Source organism: Cajanus cajan, chromosome 2, assembly GCF_000230855.2.
Source record: "Cajanus cajan strain Asha chromosome 2, NIPB_CcT2T_4, whole genome shotgun sequence".
NCBI classification, from domain to species: domain Eukaryota; kingdom Viridiplantae; phylum Streptophyta; class Magnoliopsida; order Fabales; family Fabaceae; genus Cajanus; species Cajanus cajan.
The window spans coordinates 9,702,220-9,721,903 of record NC_138518.1 but is presented as its reverse complement, the minus strand read 5'-3'; the positions used below and the strand labels follow the sequence as shown (position 1 = coordinate 9,721,903).

Here is a 19,684-nt window from a genome sequence, read left to right as displayed (position 1 = left end):
TAAGCCTACTTTTGGGCCTTAGCTCCTAAGTTTTTTATAGCATTTATTTTTATTCCTATTTTTGCCCTTATCTTTAATTCCTATTTTACCCTTGTATTTTGGGGTATTTTAGTCATAGAATTTATTTTACTTGTATTTCCAATTTTACCCTTGTATTTTGGGGTGTTTAGGACTTAGAATTTATTTTCTTTTGTATTTCCCATTTTACCCTTGTATTATGGGGTGCTTTAGATTATTAGGGTTTTTAATTTTGGGCTAGGGTGTTAATTAGAGGGTGATGCATTTTTGGTGCTTATTGGGTCTATTTTTGGTGTTAGAAAGGCTTAGGCCCAAGTGGAGGGCAAAGGTTGCATGGTCTTATCATGCACCTAGATAAAGCCAATCTAAACCCAAAGATTCCATCCTTGGCCACCAAGTTGCATCTAGGGTTCATTTGCATTTCATTTGGAATGCATTTGCCTACTCCAAATGCAACCCTAGATGCCTCCCCTCCTATAAATACCCAACACCCCACACCTTGTAAATACTTTGGATTATATAGATTTTGAGTGAGCATTTTATGCCTCAACATCTCATCCTTAGTCCCTAGGTTAACTTCGGCTAACCTCCTTCATTCTCCACCCTTGGAGAGTGAAACCCTAGAGTGGCCTCCATCCACACTTGGAGTGAGCCAACCTTGAGGATTCATACATCATTCACCATACACTTCCGCCACCCTACAACCATTTCACACCTAGCTTCCCTTGTCACCATAAACCTCCCTTTTGTCTACCCTTTGGTGAGCCTAGATCATGGGCAAGGTGTCTCCCTTCATCACACTATCATCAACCATGGAAGGAGGGACTCCATCATCGACCTTATCCACACATGGTACCAATAAAGTCTTAGAGGGGTATCAACACAATATCAACTTCAAGGGTCAACTTTTCAAGAAGGATTTTCAACGAATTGGGCTCTCACAACACCATAACACAATATCCACACAATGAGATATTCAACTTTTGAAAAGTTCCCCTCTAATCCTAAGTAGTTAACACAACTCGACAACACGACAACCTTTTTCATATTCAACACAACAACGAAATCAACATACAACTTTACATCTCACAACTTAATCATCACTAGTCATATTTAACTTTTTAATTTACATATATCATAACAACAGATCATATATTCAACACAACTACATGTCAACGCATAAATTACAACTCATATCTATTTCTCAACTAATGACTCACAACACAAGCATCACACACTACTTCATCTCTATAACTCATTCATCATATTTTCATTAACAACTTAAATCAACAAGAAATCAACACTTCCTCAACTACAACATCATTTTCTTCAACAACTAGCACTTGACACTACACACCTTGTGCGTGATGCTACTCACCTTATGCCCAATGCTATCTAGGCAAGGAGCTCTCTACCTCACCCATGCTCGATGCTACACAACCCACGCTTGGCATGGCTAAGGTAAAGGCCTCTAAGCCGTCATGTCTAGCATGGTAAACTATCATGCTCAACCCCACCTCAGGCAGAGAGTCTCTACTTGAGTCTTACTCGATGTCACTACCTCGGCACCCCAACAAAATCCAGAGAGCTTTGGCTAGGCCACGCTAGGTGCCACTTAACTCTAATTTTGACGTTACCAAGTTAGAGAGCTCTCACGATTCCCACATCCGACGCCATTCAACCAACTCAATTTCGTTCCAACTCGAGACAAGTCTCTCTCTTCACACTCAACACCACCAATCATGCGTCTGGCGTGATCTAGATAGAGAACCTTAAGTGATGGAAACTTGGTTTGGAAATCCGGATTGATGTTAAATTCCCTTCAAGCTCCTCCCTAAATCTTGGACTCCTTGATTCTTCCTAGGCTTGGTTAAGGTCTCCTATGGAGGAGGAGGCCTTAAGACCACCACGGTTGGTGGAGAAACTCTCCCAAGAGGCGCCACTCCTTGTTGAAGAGATAAGCCTCTTCAATTCTCACCATTCTCTTCTATGAAGGGATAAGAGAATTGGATGAACTCAAAGAGGTTTAGGGACTTTTGGAAGAGAGAAATCTGAACTCTATTCAGAAAATACAATCTCAAGGGAGGTGAGCTACAAGGAGCCACTTAATAACCAAGCCTTTTCAAGTGAAAATTACTAAACCTCTTTATACTTTTCTTACAAAACAAAGTTTTCACACAAGCAAGCAAAGTAGTTGTGTGTGTGTGCATGAAACCCCTATTAGGCAATGGAAGCCTTCTAAACGAACTTAGAAGCTAAACAAGTAAAGGGAAAGCAAATAAAGCATAAACTAGTCGTAGGGTCCTAATGTGGAAGTCCAAGTGGCACTTGAAGCTTTTTGGGACACTTCCACAAGTCTAAACGAAGTATGAAAGCAAATAAAGCTAGGCGTATCCTAATGGAAGCCCAAATGGCACTTAAAGCCTTTGGGGACCCTTCCACATGTACTAACCGAGTCTATTAGTCTTTATTTAGAACTATTTAGTGTAGACCCCTAAAATTGTCCGGGTCAGAAATGAAGCTTGAAGACCCTCGAAGACTGAAGGAAGATCAACCGGAAGGACTCCTAGAAGACCCTAGGATATTTCTTTGTAGGTCTAGGGGCCTTAGAGTAGCTTAGAACAGGGAAATGCGAGAACGGAAGCTCAATACGCCCTCCTGGGAGTTCAATACGGCCGTACTGAGCAATTTACACTACAATACGGCCGTAGTGAACTCAATACGGCCGTATTGAAAGTTCTAAACTTTCAATACGGCCGTACCCAATTCAATACGGCCGTATTGAAGTTCAAAACTTCAATACGGGCCGTATTGAGCCCCAGGGGCCGTACCGAGCCTCCCTCCTATATATACGATGCGTTTCGGACGTTTTCTACACTTCAGACACACTGACTTTTCACTTTTCACCTCTCACTTTTCCTGCTTCCCTCTCTGGTTGAGTATTCTTAGGTTTTCTAGCTATTTTTTACCCTAGAAATCTCTCTGTAAGTCAATTTGCTCTTAGAAAAGAGAGCTTGCGAGCGTGCGAACGTGTAGTGGGAAGGAGCGCCGAAAAGCCTCCTAATTCTTCTTCTTAATATAAAAGCCTGCTTCGGAGGTTTCTTTCTATAACCCTTTTATTGCTTTTATTTATAAGCTTTCTTTAATTGTTACATAACAACATCCAGAATTTTTCTCATGTAGACATATTATTATTATTCGTTCTAATAAAAAGGGGTAATGTATTAATTTTAAATTATTGCTTATAAAATAATCTGTCATAGGGAACCCAAAAGGGGCGTTGTGGGGGTGCTAATACCTTCCTCACACGTAACCGACTCCCTTACCCAACTCTGGTTGTAATGGCCTAAGTTGATTTATGAAAATCAAGTGCCTTATTTTTATCTTTTTCCAATGTTTTGAGCAAAATATTGGTGGCGACTCCAAGAACCCTAACCTTTTATAAAAAAAACCACTAATTCATGGAGGGTCCCGCTTGGGATTAACATGGATTGGTGAGACATTTAATAAATAAATTGGATAAGATCGACAAGGTCTCAGTTTGAGAATAAGTCGTTCTAATAATCCAATGCATTTTCGAAACTAAAATAAAAGCGAGCTTGACCGTCTTCGCGACCGCCGAGGCCCCGTTCGGGCCGGGTGGCGACAGATGGCGACTCCACTGGGGAAGCTTCGAGAGTCAATCCCATTTAGTGACAGATTATTTTAACAAATAATAGTTAAAATTACTTCATTACCCCTCACTTGTATGATAACATGTTTATCTATTTGGCTTTAAATAACTGTTGTATGTTTAAATTCCGCAATTGTTTGAAATACAAACTGTACACAAACCTTTGCACACAACAGTTCCCTCTATACCCGGGGGCATGAGTGATTAACCATAGGGAGTGGATGTTAGTACGGCCGGTTGTCGAATGGGTCTATAGGTGCCCGTAGACCGTTGTCGGAAAACATCACTCAAGGTGATAACCATGAACTTGAGTCCGACGGTGCGTTGGAGCTTTCCATCGACCTACGATGAGAGGAATTGGGTCCCTATAATGGGGGCACCTTGGGGGCCTTTGACCAAGTGAGAACAGTTAGAACCTCCTTGAATATGCACTTTTCTGCAGGATACCCCTACCTCGTGATTCGCTCGTGACTGTTCGTGGATGAGTGAATTGTTTGTGCATTGATTATGTGAAATTGTATGAGCATACATTGCACTTTTAAACATACAACATTCTTTTTTAAATAATAAGAATAAATAGAAATAAAGATCTTCTAGTACATGGTGTTAACATCTACCTTCATTGCATTCATATAGGTAGTTTCCCTTTTCACCCAAAAAATACAAAAAGATACAAAATATCCAAAAGAAAAAAGGGTTATTTATCCAAACCAAGCAATATCATGCATCATCTTAGGAACATCCTAAAAAACATGATAATGCTTAGTTGAATAAACACTATGCATGCATATTCAACCTCATCATCTCATATCATGCATATAGATCATGGAGAGATCTAGGAGTCATTCATACATCTCTCCTAGTAATCCATTAATAAACATTAATAAAAAGAAAGAAATAATCGATGCGTATATTCAAAGAATGGATCACACGCCGTTCGTTATCAAGTGTAAGCCAAGCGAGCACACGTCAACTCCATTGTTGGTAATCAAGACAGAAAAAGGGGAAGGTCCCACGCCCTTAAGGATTGTCGCACCAAGACCTTTCCCTTACGAATCGAATAAAGCTGTGCCATGGATATACGACATCCATACTTCTGCCGACAGTGATATCTCTAATATCGCTGGACTTGGGGGCATGACTAGGAGTGGCAGGATCTACACTCCCGAAAATCTTCATGATAAAGCCCCCAAGAATAAAGAAAAAGGAAAGGATAAAACCGAGGAAAAAGAATCCGAGGAGGAGACTGATGAGCTGTTAAAATTCATCAGACAAAGCGAGTATTCCATTGTGGATCAACTTCACAAGACACCAGCGAAGATCACTTTGTTGTCGTTGATCCTAAGCTCCGAACCGCATCGGCAAGCTCTGTTGAAAGTCTTGAATGAGGCGTATGTATCACACACCATATCCCAAGACAAATTTGAGGGAATTGTTAGTCACATCACGGCTAATGATCACCTCACCTTCACAGATGAAGAGATCCCCACCGAGGGACCGCACCACAACAAGCCCTTGCACATCTCTGTAAAGTGCAAGGAATATCACATCGCAAAAGTCTTGGTGGATAATGGATCTTCCTTGAATGTGATGCCTAAAAGAACGTTCGATCAGATGGCAATCAAGGGAGTCCAAATGCGCCCGAGCAACATGATCGTTCGAGCCTTCGATGGTTCTAAAAGAGAAGTGGTGGGAGAGATCAATCTTCCAATCCAAATTGGACCCACTATCTTTAATGTCGAATTCCAAGTGATGGACATTACTCCCGCATACAGCTGTCTCCTCGGCCGACCTTGGATTCATGATGCAAAAGCTGTTCCTTCTACGCTCCACCAGAAAGTCAAGTTCATAGTGGGTGACAAGCTGGTGACTGTACAAGCTGAAGACGATATACTCATCAGCAAGTCATCCACCATACCTTACGTGGATGCAGCGGAAGAAGCTCTAGAAACCGCCTTCCAAGCATTGGAGATTGCCAATGTTGAAACGTTTCCCCGAGAAATGAAGAAGGTAGCCTCCATGCTCACCAAGAATGGATACTTGTCGGGACAAGGACTTGGCAAGGATTCCCAAGGAATTCCCGAGCTACCTATTATTAAGGATAATCCGGGGAAACAAGGGTTAGGATACAACCCTAATAAAGATCAAAGGACGAAGAGGAACAAAGATCATTCTCGACGTTCTTTAAGCCAGATCTTTAGGAAGGCCGGTTCACAAGCGTCAAGGCCGGTCGTCGTCATCAAGTGTTCTTCTCCTTCTAATAGGGATGTTTAGACCTGATGACTATTAGAGATCACTCCTCGGGGACAGCCCGACCCCCGAGCCTCGATAGGGCACATGTTTCCACTATGATTATAATAAAATCATTCTTCATTATTTCTTATTGCTTCTTTTCTTGCTTACAATAAAATTCTGAACCACATTATTTAACCCTGTTTGAATAAACACAAGTGAGGTTAAAATCATCTTAACAAAAATAAACCCGCATCATTTTTATGTGGAAGTGTGCATGACAGTTTGGAGCACCCTTTTCTTGGCCTCAATAAAAGCCATCATGGATGAAAAGAAATCCTAAAACAAAAGAGGCTCGGCAGGAAACCCAAAAAGAGGGCTGCGCAAAAATAAGAGCTAAAAAGTCCGCTAGAACTCCACAAAGGGATGTTCTAGGCAAAAGTAAGGGCCATCAAAAAAAAAAAAACAAAAAAAAAACAAAAAAACAAAATAAATCCATGATGGTACCATCAAACTAAATTCAACAAAGGGCTCAAGAAAAGCTATCTAAGTTGTCTAAACACAATCATTAAATAACAAAGATGTGCTTAACTTCATAAGTGTTTAAACAAACTAGCCTAAACACTTAAGCCTACCGTTGGCCAGCCATTCTTACAAAATCCATTTTTCAAAAATAAAATAATCCCCTCTAAAACACAAACTTTTGAAAATATATCCTTTCCTTCTTTTCTCTCTTGTCCCAACGATTTTTGAATAATCTAGTGGAAACATGGAGATATAGTGGTCAATAAGAGGGATGACACATCTTTTAAAAGAAGGGAAAAATCATTCGGTTGATGACAATCAAAATCAAATGTGCATCGTTCCTCGGTTTATAAAGTCGGCAACGCACAGTCCGTCTGAAGAAATGGCAAGGTCCCAACAGAGAATGCATCGATTAATTCTTTTGAAAAAATGAATCGAATAGAATTAGGTGCATCACGTTTACATACATGCATACAGATGATAGGTGTACTGGAAGATCACTTATTCTCTGTTTATTATTAAAAAAAAAAAAAAAAAAAAAAAAAAAAAAAGGGGGTCCAATACGCCCGTATTGGTTCTCAAATTTGGCCATCAACGGTAAGGCCAATACGGCCGTATTGAATCCAATACGGGCCGTATTGACGGAAATTTTTTATAAATAAGCCTCCCCCTCTCATTTTTTGCGTCCAATCTTCATTCTCTGCATCCTTGCTTGTGAGTGTACTCCCAAAAATCTCTTCAGAAAAAATGGCAGAGTCATCCAGGAAAAGGCAGAGAGCTCCAGCCAGACGTGTAATGACAGATCGACATCGAGACCGGCTACAGCTTATAGAGACATTCACCGTCGAGCCGTCGAGGGTGCTCGACTTTGAGCTTCTCCGAGCAGTGGGCTTGGAAAATGATGTCAGGAGCTACTTCGACGCCATAGGATGGGGATTTCTCCTTAATCTCCCATCCCAGCTATATTTGACGGCCACGAAGGAGTTCTTGGCTACAGTCGGCGTCACAGAGTCGACTAATAGCTATGGGGAGGATGTTTGCACGGTGGATTTCTGGATGAATGAAGGATACCGCTCGCTGATGTTGGACGAGTTCAACGTCCAGACAGGTTTTTTTTAGCCGCACTGATCAGATGGCATTCCGAGATGCCATATGCGAGTGGCCTGATCAGTTGACCCCGGTTGAGATGTGGAGTTTACTCACGGGCCGACAGGATTATCATCCAGGGGTGAAGGGCTCCCGGCTCCCGACTGCTCTTAGGATCTGCCACAAGATCATCACTAGTACCATTCATGGCAGGTCCAAGAGTCCGGAGTCGATTACACGGCTGGATCTGCTGGCCTTATATTGCATGGCCACTAGCCGGAAGGCCAACCCTGGGTATTTTTTCCTCGAGCACGTGAAGAAGCTCGGGGTACGAGAGGGAGGAGAGTCCAGACAGGGGTACATCTTGGTTGCCCCACTCCTCTCACTGCTGGCGGAGACATAGGGATGTCCCGATGGTGCAGAGCCAGGGGCATTAGCGCCGAAGCTGATTGGTGCCGCCACCCGGATTAACATGAAGATCATCGCTAGATCGCCAGGAAGGGGGTTTGTGCGAGTAGATGGCCTCGAGACCTTCGACGACCTCCTTAACAACCTCGACTTTGAGGGAGGCGACGCCCCGCAGCCAAAGGCTAGCACATCACAGTCGAACAGGGGATACTTTGACGCCCGCTTTGACGCACTACAGCAGAGCATTGACATGCAATTCGGTGCTTTTCAGCAAAGCATCGACACGCGATTCGATGCTTTTCAGCATAGCGTCGGTACATGGCAGCAGAGTACCGATACTCGACTAGACAGCTTGGTGCAGGGGTTCGACAACCTCTCTGTCTGGCTTCATAGCCACTACCCTACTCCTCCACAGGATCCGCCGGCAGACGAGTGAAGACCGGCTTGCTTCTTTCTTTTTATGTATTTGGTTGAATGGGCTACGTTCCATCATTGTCTTGTACAAAATTTCATATTTATTTAATGAATGAAATTTTTTTACTCCTGTACGAAAAAGCCAAAACAGTAAAAAAGGCAAAATACAGGAAAAGCCAAAACAAGAAAAAAGGCAAAAACACAACAAAATTATACAGAATGATTGAGCCTGGAGAGGCTCGCAGAAATAATACTCTCCAGAGAAAACTCAACTCATGCTCGGAGACTCGAAATCCCCAGCGAGAATTATCAAAGCGAGATCGTCAGAATCCTCAAAAGGTAGCACGATTGCCGAATCAGAATATCCAGGCGAAGGACTTCAAATTCCTCAGTGGAAGATAGCTCTCCAACTCAAGCAATGAGCGAGACTAAGCCTGAAAGGGCTTTCTAAATACTCTGGGATGCACAAATCCTTAATCCCCAAACGGAATTCGGCATTCAAAAACGCCGAGCTCCACCTAACAGAAGAGGCCAGCCAAGATCTGCCCGACAGAATCCCCCAGCGGATAACAGCCTACACAGAGGCCACAAAGATCAAAAGTCAAAAAGAGTCACCCGAATAAGGATAACCGGGATACTCCACCTACGTCGAAAGGACGTCAGCCAAACATAAAGCTGCTCATCTCAGAAAAGAGCATTTGTATCCGCACCCCGAGGAGTCAGAAATTCCCCATGGGTACCGACTACGCAATGCAAGTTGGGGCACAAGAACCTATGAAGGACTGCACATCCCCTAGACGGATCCCTGTGTTATCCAGCCCTCAGCGGCATCAGATCAAAAAGACAAACCGTCAAAGCAGCGTCGTGGACTGTAAAGACAAACTTATCATGAAGCCTGGAGAGGCGGTACTCAACCATCAGCGTCGTCAGAAGCACGTTGATGTTCAAACTTCCGGCTCGGGCATCGAGTGAAGTTAACCCTGGAGAGGGCAAACTCAAGACTGCCAACATCGTCAGAAACATGAAGGCAAAGCCTGGAGAGGCGGTACTCACGTTACCCCGTCATCACAAACATGGAGGTATCCAGCTTCCGGCTCGGGCAGCGAGCGAAGCTAAGCCTGGAGAGGCGGTACTCACATTGCCAATGTCGTCAGGAACAACAGAAGCACAGCCTGGAGAGGCGGTACTCAATCATCAATATCGTCAGAAACACGCTGGTATCTAGCTTCCGGCTCGGGCGTCGAGTGAGGCTAAGCCTGGAGAGGCGGTACTCAACCATCAGCGTCGTCAGAAGCACGTTGATGTTCAAACTTCCGGCTTGGGCATCGAGTGAAGTTAACCCTGGAGAGGGCAAACTCAAGACTGCCAACATCGTCAGAAACATGAAGGCAAAGCCTGGAGAGGCGGTACTCACGTTACCCCGTCATCACAAACATGGAGGTATCCAGCTTCCGGCTCGGGCAGCGAGCGAAGCTAAGCCTGGAGAGGCGGTACTCACATTGCCAATGTCGTCAGGAACAACAGAAGCACAGCCTGGAGAGGCGGTACTCGATCATCAGTATCGTCAGAAACACGCTGGTATCTAGCTTCCGGCTCGGGCGTCGAGTGAGGCTAGGCCTGGAGAGGCAGGTACTCAACCATTAACGTCATCAGAGGCACGTTGGTGTTCAACTTCCGGCTCGGGCATCGAGCGAAGTTGACCCTGAAGAGGATAAACTCACACTGCCAACATCGTCATAAGCATGAAGGCAAAGCCTGGAGAGGCGGTACTCACGTTACTCCGTCGTCACACACACGGAAGTATGCAGCTTCCGGCTCGGACAGCGAGCGAAGCTAAGCCTGGAGAGGCGGTACTCAACCTGAAGAAACAACTCAACAGTCTCCACCAGAAGATGCCACGAAGCAGAAGGATGGCTTACTCCCCGGACAATTGGGTCAACTCCTTTACTTGCCAATCGGTGCACCAAAAACCGCTTGGCTAAGTAAAGGGGGGGCAGCTGTAGACCCCTAAAATTGTCCGGGTCAGAAATGAAGCTTGAAGACCCTCGAAGACTGAAGGAAGATCAACCGGAAGGACTCCTAGAAGACCCTAGGATATTTCTTTGTAGGTCTAGGGGCCTTAGAGTAGCTTAGAACAGGGAAATGCGAGAACGGAAGCTCAATACGCCCTCCTGGGAGTTCAATACGGCCGTACTGAGCAATTTACACTACAATACGGCCGTAGTGAACTCAATACGGCCGTATTGAAAGTTCTAAACTTTCAATACGGCCGTACCCAATTCAATACGGCCGTATTGAAGTTCAAAACTTCAATACGGGCCGTATTGAGCCCCAGGGGCCGTACCGAGCCTCCCTCCTATATATACGATGCGTTTCGGACGTTTTCTACACTTCAGACACACTGACTTTTCACTTTTCACCTCTCACTTTTCCTGCTTCCCTCTCTGGTTGAGTATTCTTAGGTTTTCTAGCTATTCTTTACCCTAGAAATCTCTCTGTAAGTCAATTTGCTCTTAGAAAAGAGAGCTTGCGAGCGTGCGAACGTGTAGTGGGAAGGAGCGCCGAAAAGCCTCCTAATTCTTCTTCTTAATATAAAAGCCTGCTTCGGAGGTTTCTTTCTATAACCCTTTTATTGCTTTTATTTATAAGCTTTCTTTAATTGTTACATAACAACATCCAGAATTTTTCTCATGTAGACATATTATTATTATTCGTTCTAATAAAAAGGGGTAATGTATTAATTTTAAATTATTGCTTATAAAATAATCTGTCATAGGGAACCCAAAAGGGGCGTTGTGGGGGTGCTAATACCTTCCTCACACGTAACCGACTCCCTTACCCAACTCTGGTTGTAATGGCCTAAGTTGATTTATGAAAATCAAGTGCCTTATTTTTATCTTTTTCCAATGTTTTGAGCAAAATATTGGTGGCGACTCCAAGAACCCTAACCTTTTATAAAAAAAACCACTAATTCATGGAGGGTCCCGCTTGGGATTAACATGGATTGGTGAGACATTTAATAAATAAATTGGATAAGATCGACAAGGTCTCAGTTTGAGAATAAGTCGTTCTAATAATCCAATGCATTTTCGAAACTAAAATAAAAGCGAGCTCGACCGTCTTCGCGACCGCCGAGGCCCCGTTCGGGCCGGTGGCGACATTTAGGAAGTGGTGGAACTTAAACAAGGTCCCAAACAACCACTCCATAATGTAGGTTTGTATACACAAGTAAATTTTAAACAAAGCTAACCCAAGTAGGGTTAACGAGTTACAAGACAAAGGAAACAATCTAAATCAAGTCTTCTTGAAGAATTTCCTCCAAGGGTAGTTAGGACAGGTCTGGAACAGCCTTGAAGTCAAGAGAAAACGTCCCAAATTGGCCTCCACAAATCCGTCTCTAAGGTGTCCAAATCCATCACCAATTGCCTCAATTTCCGTCACTAGTTTGTCTCCAAATCCGTCTCTAATGTTAACCTAAAAATCAAACAATTCTTGGCTGCAAAATAACAAACAAGTGAGCCTATCCAAAGGTGTTTCACTCAATTTATGTGTACCTCAATCTCCTTCAAGTATAGACCCCTTTGAGATTAGCCAATATGTCTCAATTAGTCCTTCCTTCCAAGTGTGATGGCTTGAAAAGGATTATGGCTTCACCAAGGCTTAACAACCAAAACAAGAGAGAGTAGAGGCCAAAGAATGAAAACTGAAAAGCACAATTTAGAAAGGCTACACTCTAATAGGAATTTAATATGACAAAACCAAAGAGAGCCAAGAAGACACAAAGCAACAATTAAGGCAAATTTTAAAAAGCTAGCACACAAAAGATTATACCTAGGAATGGTACTAGAATGGATTACAAAAACCAAAATAAAACTTGTGCAATTGTTTTGATGATTTAAAAGTCTTTTTCCAGCCACTGGACAGCAAGCAAACCTCAAGAAAAGTTACACAAAAATTTAAGGCCAAGTGCTACAAGAATTGTTTTGTTTTCACTTTGATTTTTCTAGGTTTTTCTCTTTTGTTTTCTTTTCTTTTTCTTTTCTTTTTGTCTCTTTATTTTATTTATTTTCTTTAAACACAGAGAGTAAGCACTTAGAACATAGGCCAAACAATTAATAAAGAGGTTTCCAAGTGGTGGAGAAAAGAAGAACAAGAAGAGTAGAAGTGTAAGTGTACTAGTCAAAAATTTCAACACAAATTGTTACTAGTTTTAGTACTAGTTTGTTCACTTCTTTTGTACACTTTAATTTTCGTTTTCAATACACTTCTAACTCTGTTTTATTTTATCAAAACAAGCACAAGACACACAAGGAATTGCTGGTCAAAAATTGCTAAGAAACTAATAGCAATTGAAGTTCACAAAATTTGACTCTAGAACATGTTAGGTCTAACAACATGCATTGGAATCATTTTATGAGCACTCTAAGATTATTAATGTTCAACCAGAAATGACACAATATAGGAACAGAGATTAACACATTAAGATTCAAAAAAGAAAAGGCACAACAAGGATTTAATGAAAAGTAAAACAACTACACATGGCTCTAAGACAAAACTAGTAGATTAAGAAATGTAAAAATGCTTGTATTCTTGTTTCTTTTTAGGAGTTTCTTTTTGACCGAATATTATAGGAGTCCAATGGAAGATAAAAGCAGTCCTAAAACATTGAAAAAGACATAAAAAGAATACCTAAGGCACATACAAGGATTGATTCACAAGAATTTAGAAAAATGAACCAAAACAAACAAGACAAAGTGAGTGTGTTCTATAAATTTATAGTTGTGACACAAAAACCACTCAAGGCACACAAACACAAGACACAAAAAGGAAATACATGGAGGAACAGTATAGACACATATTAAGATGATATGAACCGAACAAAACAAGACAAAGAAGCATAGGAACGAACTTACCAAGAAGACCTAGCTCTGATACCAAATAATGGAAACTTTGTTTGGAAATCCGGATTGATGTTGTATTCCCTTCAAGCTCCTCCCTAGATCTTGGACTCCTTGATTCTTCCTAGGCTTGGTTAAGGTCTCCTATGGAGGAGGAGGCCTTAAGACCACCACGGTTGGTGGAGAAACTCTCCCAAGAGGCGCCACTGCTTGTTGAAGAGATAAGCCTCTTCAATTCTCACCACACTCTTCTATGAAGGGATAAGAGAATTGGATGAACTCAAAGAGGTTTAGGGACTTTTGGAAGAGAGAAATCTGAACTCTAGTCAGAAAATACAATCTCAATTACATCAAAAGTGTCTTACATGGTAAGGTTTACAAGTATATAGGAGTAGGAAGCTTAGTGAGCAAGCTAGGTCTAACCATGGTTCACTAGGAACCATGGTTGAGCATAGCTAAATCGTCCAAGTTAAGAGGCTTGAAGAGCAAGCTTCTCACTTAGCTTGCTTGGTAAGCTTGCTAAGGAGAAGCTTGTGCTTCAAGCTTCCAAGCTAGAGATCCTTCAAACAATTCGACCAAAGACAAGTGTGAACACAAGTGTGAACACACTTCTAAGGTAGGCGGCCTTTTGGAATTAATTCACTCCATCCAGTTTGAAAATGGTTAATTTGGTTTAGTTAGGCTCATTCAATGTGAATGGAACCTAGCTAAATCAAATCTATGAAAAATTAGGAGTAAAATGAGTCCAATATGTAAATTTTAGCCTAGGACCACCTTTGGCTAAATTGCTAGGAGCACTCTCTAGCTTACTAAGGACACTCTCTATTTTGCTAATGCCACTCCTACTAGAAAAACTAAAAAGAATGTATTTCTAGGTTAGGTTAAATGGAGTCAAAGTGTCCAGGTAACCTACCCTAGAAATAATATACAATAGCTACTAAAAAGGAAATAAAGTGCCTCACAAATACAAAGGCAAAAATGCACCTATACAAGTATCTACTATATACAAGGTACAAGAAAACAACTATACAAGTGTGTACAAATGGAAACTTAAGAGACTAATAAGAGGAACCATAATCAATGCTCATGATGAGCAAAGGTCTAAGAAACACCTCCTCTTTAGAAGCCTCCTCTAGCTTCCTAACCATGGACCTAGTTAAAGGTCCAATGGCCTTCAAGTATACATCCTCCTTGGATGGTCCTCCATCATACCCTCCTTCTTGAGAAGGACCTGTCCTCAGATCTACTGTCTCATCATTAGTGTCAGTATCACCTGAAAAAGGCATAATATCACAAACATTAAATGCATTACTAACACCATAATCAGAAGGTAGATCTATCTTATAAGCATTATCATTTATCTTTTGGAGGACTTTGAATGGACCATCTCCTCTTGGACTTAGTTTGGACTTCCTTTGAGTGGGAAATCTTTCTTTTCGTAAATGAAGCCAAACTAAGTCTCCTTCTTCAAAAATAAGTTTCTTTCTCCCTTTCTTGTTGTATTCAATATATTTTTGAGTTTGTTTTTCAATTTGGTCTTTAACCTTCTCATGAGGTTTTCTAATAAAATCAGCCTTAGACACTCCTTCTTTATGCAAATAAGAAGAAGTACTAGGCAATGGAAGTATATCAAAAGGAGTGAGAGGTTTAAAATCATAAACAACCTCAAAAGGAGAAAGATTGGTAGTCTTGTGAACTACCCTATTGTATGCAAACTCAATGTGAGGAAGATGTTCATCCCAAGACTTTTTGTTGTTCTTTAAAATGACCCTCAATAGTGTAGATAGGGATCTATTTACTACTTCAGTTTGCCCATCAGTTTGTGGGTGACAAGTAGTAGAAAATAGAAGTTTAGTTCCTAGTCTTTCCCAAAGTGTTTTCCAAAAGTGACTAAGGAACTTAACATCCCTATCTGAAACTATTGTTTTAGGGATTCCATGTAATCTTACAACTTCTTTAAAGAAAAGTCTTGAGATATGGCTACCATCATCTACTTTGTGGCATGGAATAAAGTGAGCCATTTTTGAAAATCGGTCCACTACCACAAAAATAGAATCATGACCCCTTTGGGTTCTTGGAAGACCAAGTATAAAATCCATGCTAAGGTCAACCCAAGGAGTGCTAGCTATAGGTAGAGGTGTGTAGAGTCCATGAGGCATAATTTTGGATTTAGCTTGCAAACAAGCTATGCATTTTGAACAATACCTTTGGACATCTACTCTCATGTGTGGCCAATAAAATCTTTCTTTTATAAAACTTAGAGTTTTATCAACTCTAAAATGGCCCATGAGACCTCCTTCATGACTTTCCTTAATTAAGAGCTTTCGAATGGATCCTTTGGGTATGCAAACTTTTCCCAATTTAAACAACTACCCATCATCAATGTAGAATCCATCAAAGGCCCTTTTTAGACATTGTTCATAAGTGGATTGAAAATCTAGATCATTTTCATACAATTCCCTAATGTTATCAAATCCAAGAATTTGGGAACTCAAAGTAGTAAGTAATGTGTATCTTCTAGAAAGTGCATCGGCCACCACATTACTTTTCCCTTTCTTGTATTTAATTACATATGGAAATTGCTCTAAATATTCCACCCACTTAGCATGCCTTTTGTTTAACTTACCTTGCCCTCTCAAATACTTTAATGACTCATGATCGGTATGAATGATAAATTCCTTAGTCACTAAGTAATGTTCCAAAGTTTTGAGGGCTCTTATAAGAGCATAAAGCTCTTTATCATAGGTGGGATAATTCAAGGTGGGACCACTAAGTTTTTCACTAAAATAAGCAATGGGATGGACACCTTGAAGTAAAATCGCACCTATACCTATTCCACTTGCATCACATTCTAGCTCAAAGGTTTGGGAAAAATTTGGAAGAGCTAAAATGGGTGCATGTGTGAGTTGGTCCTTTAAGTTATGAAAAGCCTTCTCTTGTTTCTCCTCCCATATAAAAGGCACATCCTTCTTGACCAACTCATTAAGAGGAGATGCTATGGTGGAGAAATCGTTAACAAACCTCCTATAGAAGCTTGTTAATCCATGGAAGCTCCTAATGTCTCCCACACTCTTAGGGGTAGGCCACTCTTGAATGGCCTTAACCTTTTCGGGGTCAACCTTAACCCCCTCTTTGCCAACTATAAAACCTAGGAAATTCACATTCTCTTGGAAAAATGTGCATTTCTCTAAGTTAGCAGAGAGATGGTTTTCCCTAAGAATGAGTAAGACATTTCTAAGGTGTCCTAAATGCTCTTTAAGACTTTTACTATAAATAAGGATGTCATCAAAATAAACAACGACAAACCTACCTATAGAATCCCTTAAGACATGGTTCATTAATCTCATAAATGTGCTAGGAGCGTTGGTCAAACCAAAGGGCATGACTAACCATTCATATAATCCAAACTTGGTCTTAAAAGCGGTTTTCCATTCATCTCCTTCCTTAATCCTTATTTGGTGATAACCACTCTTAAGATCAATTTTAGAAAATATGAGTGCTCCATGCAACTCATCTAGCATATCATCTAGTCTGGGGATTGGATGCCTATACTTAACAGTTATATTATTAATAGCTCTACAATCTGTGCACATTCTCCAAGTTCCATCCTTTTTTGGAACTAGAAGAACAGGCACAACACAAGGGCTTAGGCTCTTTTGAACCCATCCCTTCTTCATCAAACTTTCAACTTGGGTCTCTATTTCCTTAGTTTCTTGGGGATTGGTCCTATAGGCAGGCCTATTGGGTAGGCTTGCCCCGGGCACCAAGTCAATTTGATGTTCTATCCCCTTTAAAGGAGGAAGTCCACTTGGAACTTCTTTGGGAAATAGGTCATCAAATTCCTTTAAAAGATTTTGGATCCCCTTTGGTAGAGACTCAGGTTCAAAATTTGTGGCAGCAAGTGTCTCTTTAACATAGAGAAGGAAAAGAGGTTGTTCAACTAGAAGACATTGTTTTATTGAATGGTTTATTGAAAATTGGCTTCTAGGAACAACTTCCTTGGAAGGGACACTTCCTTCCAACTCTATAACCTTCTCTCCCTCTCTCTCAAGACTTAAGAGGTTTTTTTTTTTTTTTCTAATTTTTCCTTTTTTTTTTCTTCCTCAATTTTTTTTTCATGACAACTTGATCCTCCAACACTTGAGAAGGTGTAAGAGGAGTCAAAGTGTGTTTCTTGCCTAGATGTACTAGGCGAATTTTATTAGTGACACCATCATGAATGGCTTGTCTATCATATTGCCATGGCCTCCCAAGTAGAATGTGGTTTGCGTCCATTGGAATGATATCACATAAAACTTCATCCTTGTATTTTCCAATGGAGAAAGGCACATTTACTTGATCCTTAACTTCTATAGGTCCATCCTCATTAAGCCATTGAAGTTTATAAGATTTAGGATGGGCTATAGTAGTTAAGTGAAGTTTATCAACTAACCTTTGACTTACAAAATTGTTACAAGATCCACTATCAACAATGAGAGAACATGTATTTTTGAAAATTTTTCATCTAGAATGAAAAAGGTTTTCTCTTTGTGATTGATCTTGTTCTTTTAGTTGGTTGGTTAATAACCTTTTGGCAATTAATAGATCACCCTCACATGGTGCTTCCTCAGTAGAACTATGAATTTCGTCTTCTTCACTTGAGGAGGATGAAGAAGATGAAGTGCTCTCTTCACTTAGGATTTCATTGCCCCTAATGATCATGGTCTTTTTTGTAGGGCATTGGGAAGCTATGTGTCCCCTTCCTAAGCACTTAAAACACTTAATGGAACTAGTCCTAGTATCATGGGAAGGTTTTTCTTTTGATTTTTTTTTTGTGGCCTATCTTTTGAATAGGATGGGGTACCCTCCTTCTTGAAGTCCTTCTTAGGGTAGGGGGTAGTTTCTTTCCTAAAGCTAGGCTTTCTTCTAAGTTGTTGTTCTAGCCTCACACAAAGTTGAACTAGTTCATTTAAGTCTCTATATGGTAATAGTTCAACTTTATCCCTAATTTCTAGGTTTAGGCCACTTTGAAACCTAGCTATGATGGTTCTTTCCTCTTCCCTAATTCCGGCCCTCATCATAAGCAACTCCATTTGTTGCCTATATTCCTCAACACTAAGGTGTCTTTGTTGGAGTCTTTGGAGCTTGTCCATTAACTCCCTCTCAAAATATGGAGGAATGTGCCTTCTCCTTAAGGCACTTCTAAGCTCATTCCAATATTGAATTGGAGGCTCATGATGAGTTCTTCTTTCCCTTTCAAGGGAAGTCCACCAATACATGGCATACCCTTGAAAGCTTAGGGTAGCCATGGGAACCTTTCTCTCTTCACTCACATTGTGGCAAGTGAAGAGTTGTTCAACCTTCATCTCCCAATCTAGGTAATCATCCACATTATCTTTTCCATAAAAGGGAGGAAGGTCAAACCTAGGTTCTCTAGAAGTTGTTTCCTGCCTAGGCCTATGATGCCTAGGGGGTCTTTGATAGTAGCCATCATCATGGTGACTACTATGAAACCCTTCACTTGTAGATGAGTGAGTGTGTGATTGATGGCTATGGGACCTAGAAGGCCCCTCTCCATCACGTCTTTTGGGCCTAGAATGCCCATGTCCCTCATTGGCATGGGGTTTGCTAGCCTCACCCCCCACCACAAGTTTACTCAACAACTCTCTAATAGTCTCATTATTCTTTTCATTTTCTAAGTCTTTTTTTCTAATATACTCCCTAAGTTTTCTAAGCTCATCTTTAGTGCTTTTATGACTCTTAGGAGAATGATGACCATGCACACTACTCTCATGAGAATGATCACTCATTTTTGCAAGATAAAAGGTTTTCACAAATCTTTAAAGAATTTTGCAAAGTGAGTGATAAAGATTTTCACAAAGAGTTTTTCTTTTTGGTGTAATACTAAGTACTTGGAGGTCTAAGTATACAAGTTGCACTATCAAGGGAGGTGAGCTACAAGGATCCACTTAATAACCAAGCCTTTTCAAGTGGAAATTACTAAACCCCTTTATACTTTTCTTACAAAACAAAGTTTTCACACAAGCAAGCAAAGTAGTTGTGTGTGTGTGCACGAAACCCCTATTAGGCAATGGAAGCTTTCTAAACGAACTTAGAAGCTAAACAAGTAAAAGGAAAGCAAATAAAGCATATACTAGTCGTAGGGTCCTAATGTGGAAGTCCAAGTGGCACTTGAAGCTTTTTGGGACACTTCCACAAGTCTAAATGAAGTATGAAAGCAAATAAAGCTAGGCATGTCCTAATGGAAGCCCAAATGGCACTTAAAGCCTTTGGGGACCCTTCCACATGTACTAACCGAGTCTATTAGTCTTTATTTAGATCTATTTAGGAAGTGGTGGAACCTAAACAAGGTCCCAAACAACCACTCCTAAATGTAGGTTTGTATACACAAGTAAATTTTAAACAAAGCTAACCCAAGTAGGGTTAAAGA

General features: G+C 41.0%; 1 pseudogene; it reads right to left on the bottom strand.

Moving 5' to 3' along the window:
• The window catches only part of LOC145954689 (uncharacterized), a 36,867-nt pseudogene extending 18,268 nt beyond the window's left edge, over positions 1–18,599 (bottom strand).
• Positions 18,600–19,684: the final 1,085 nt, after the last annotated feature.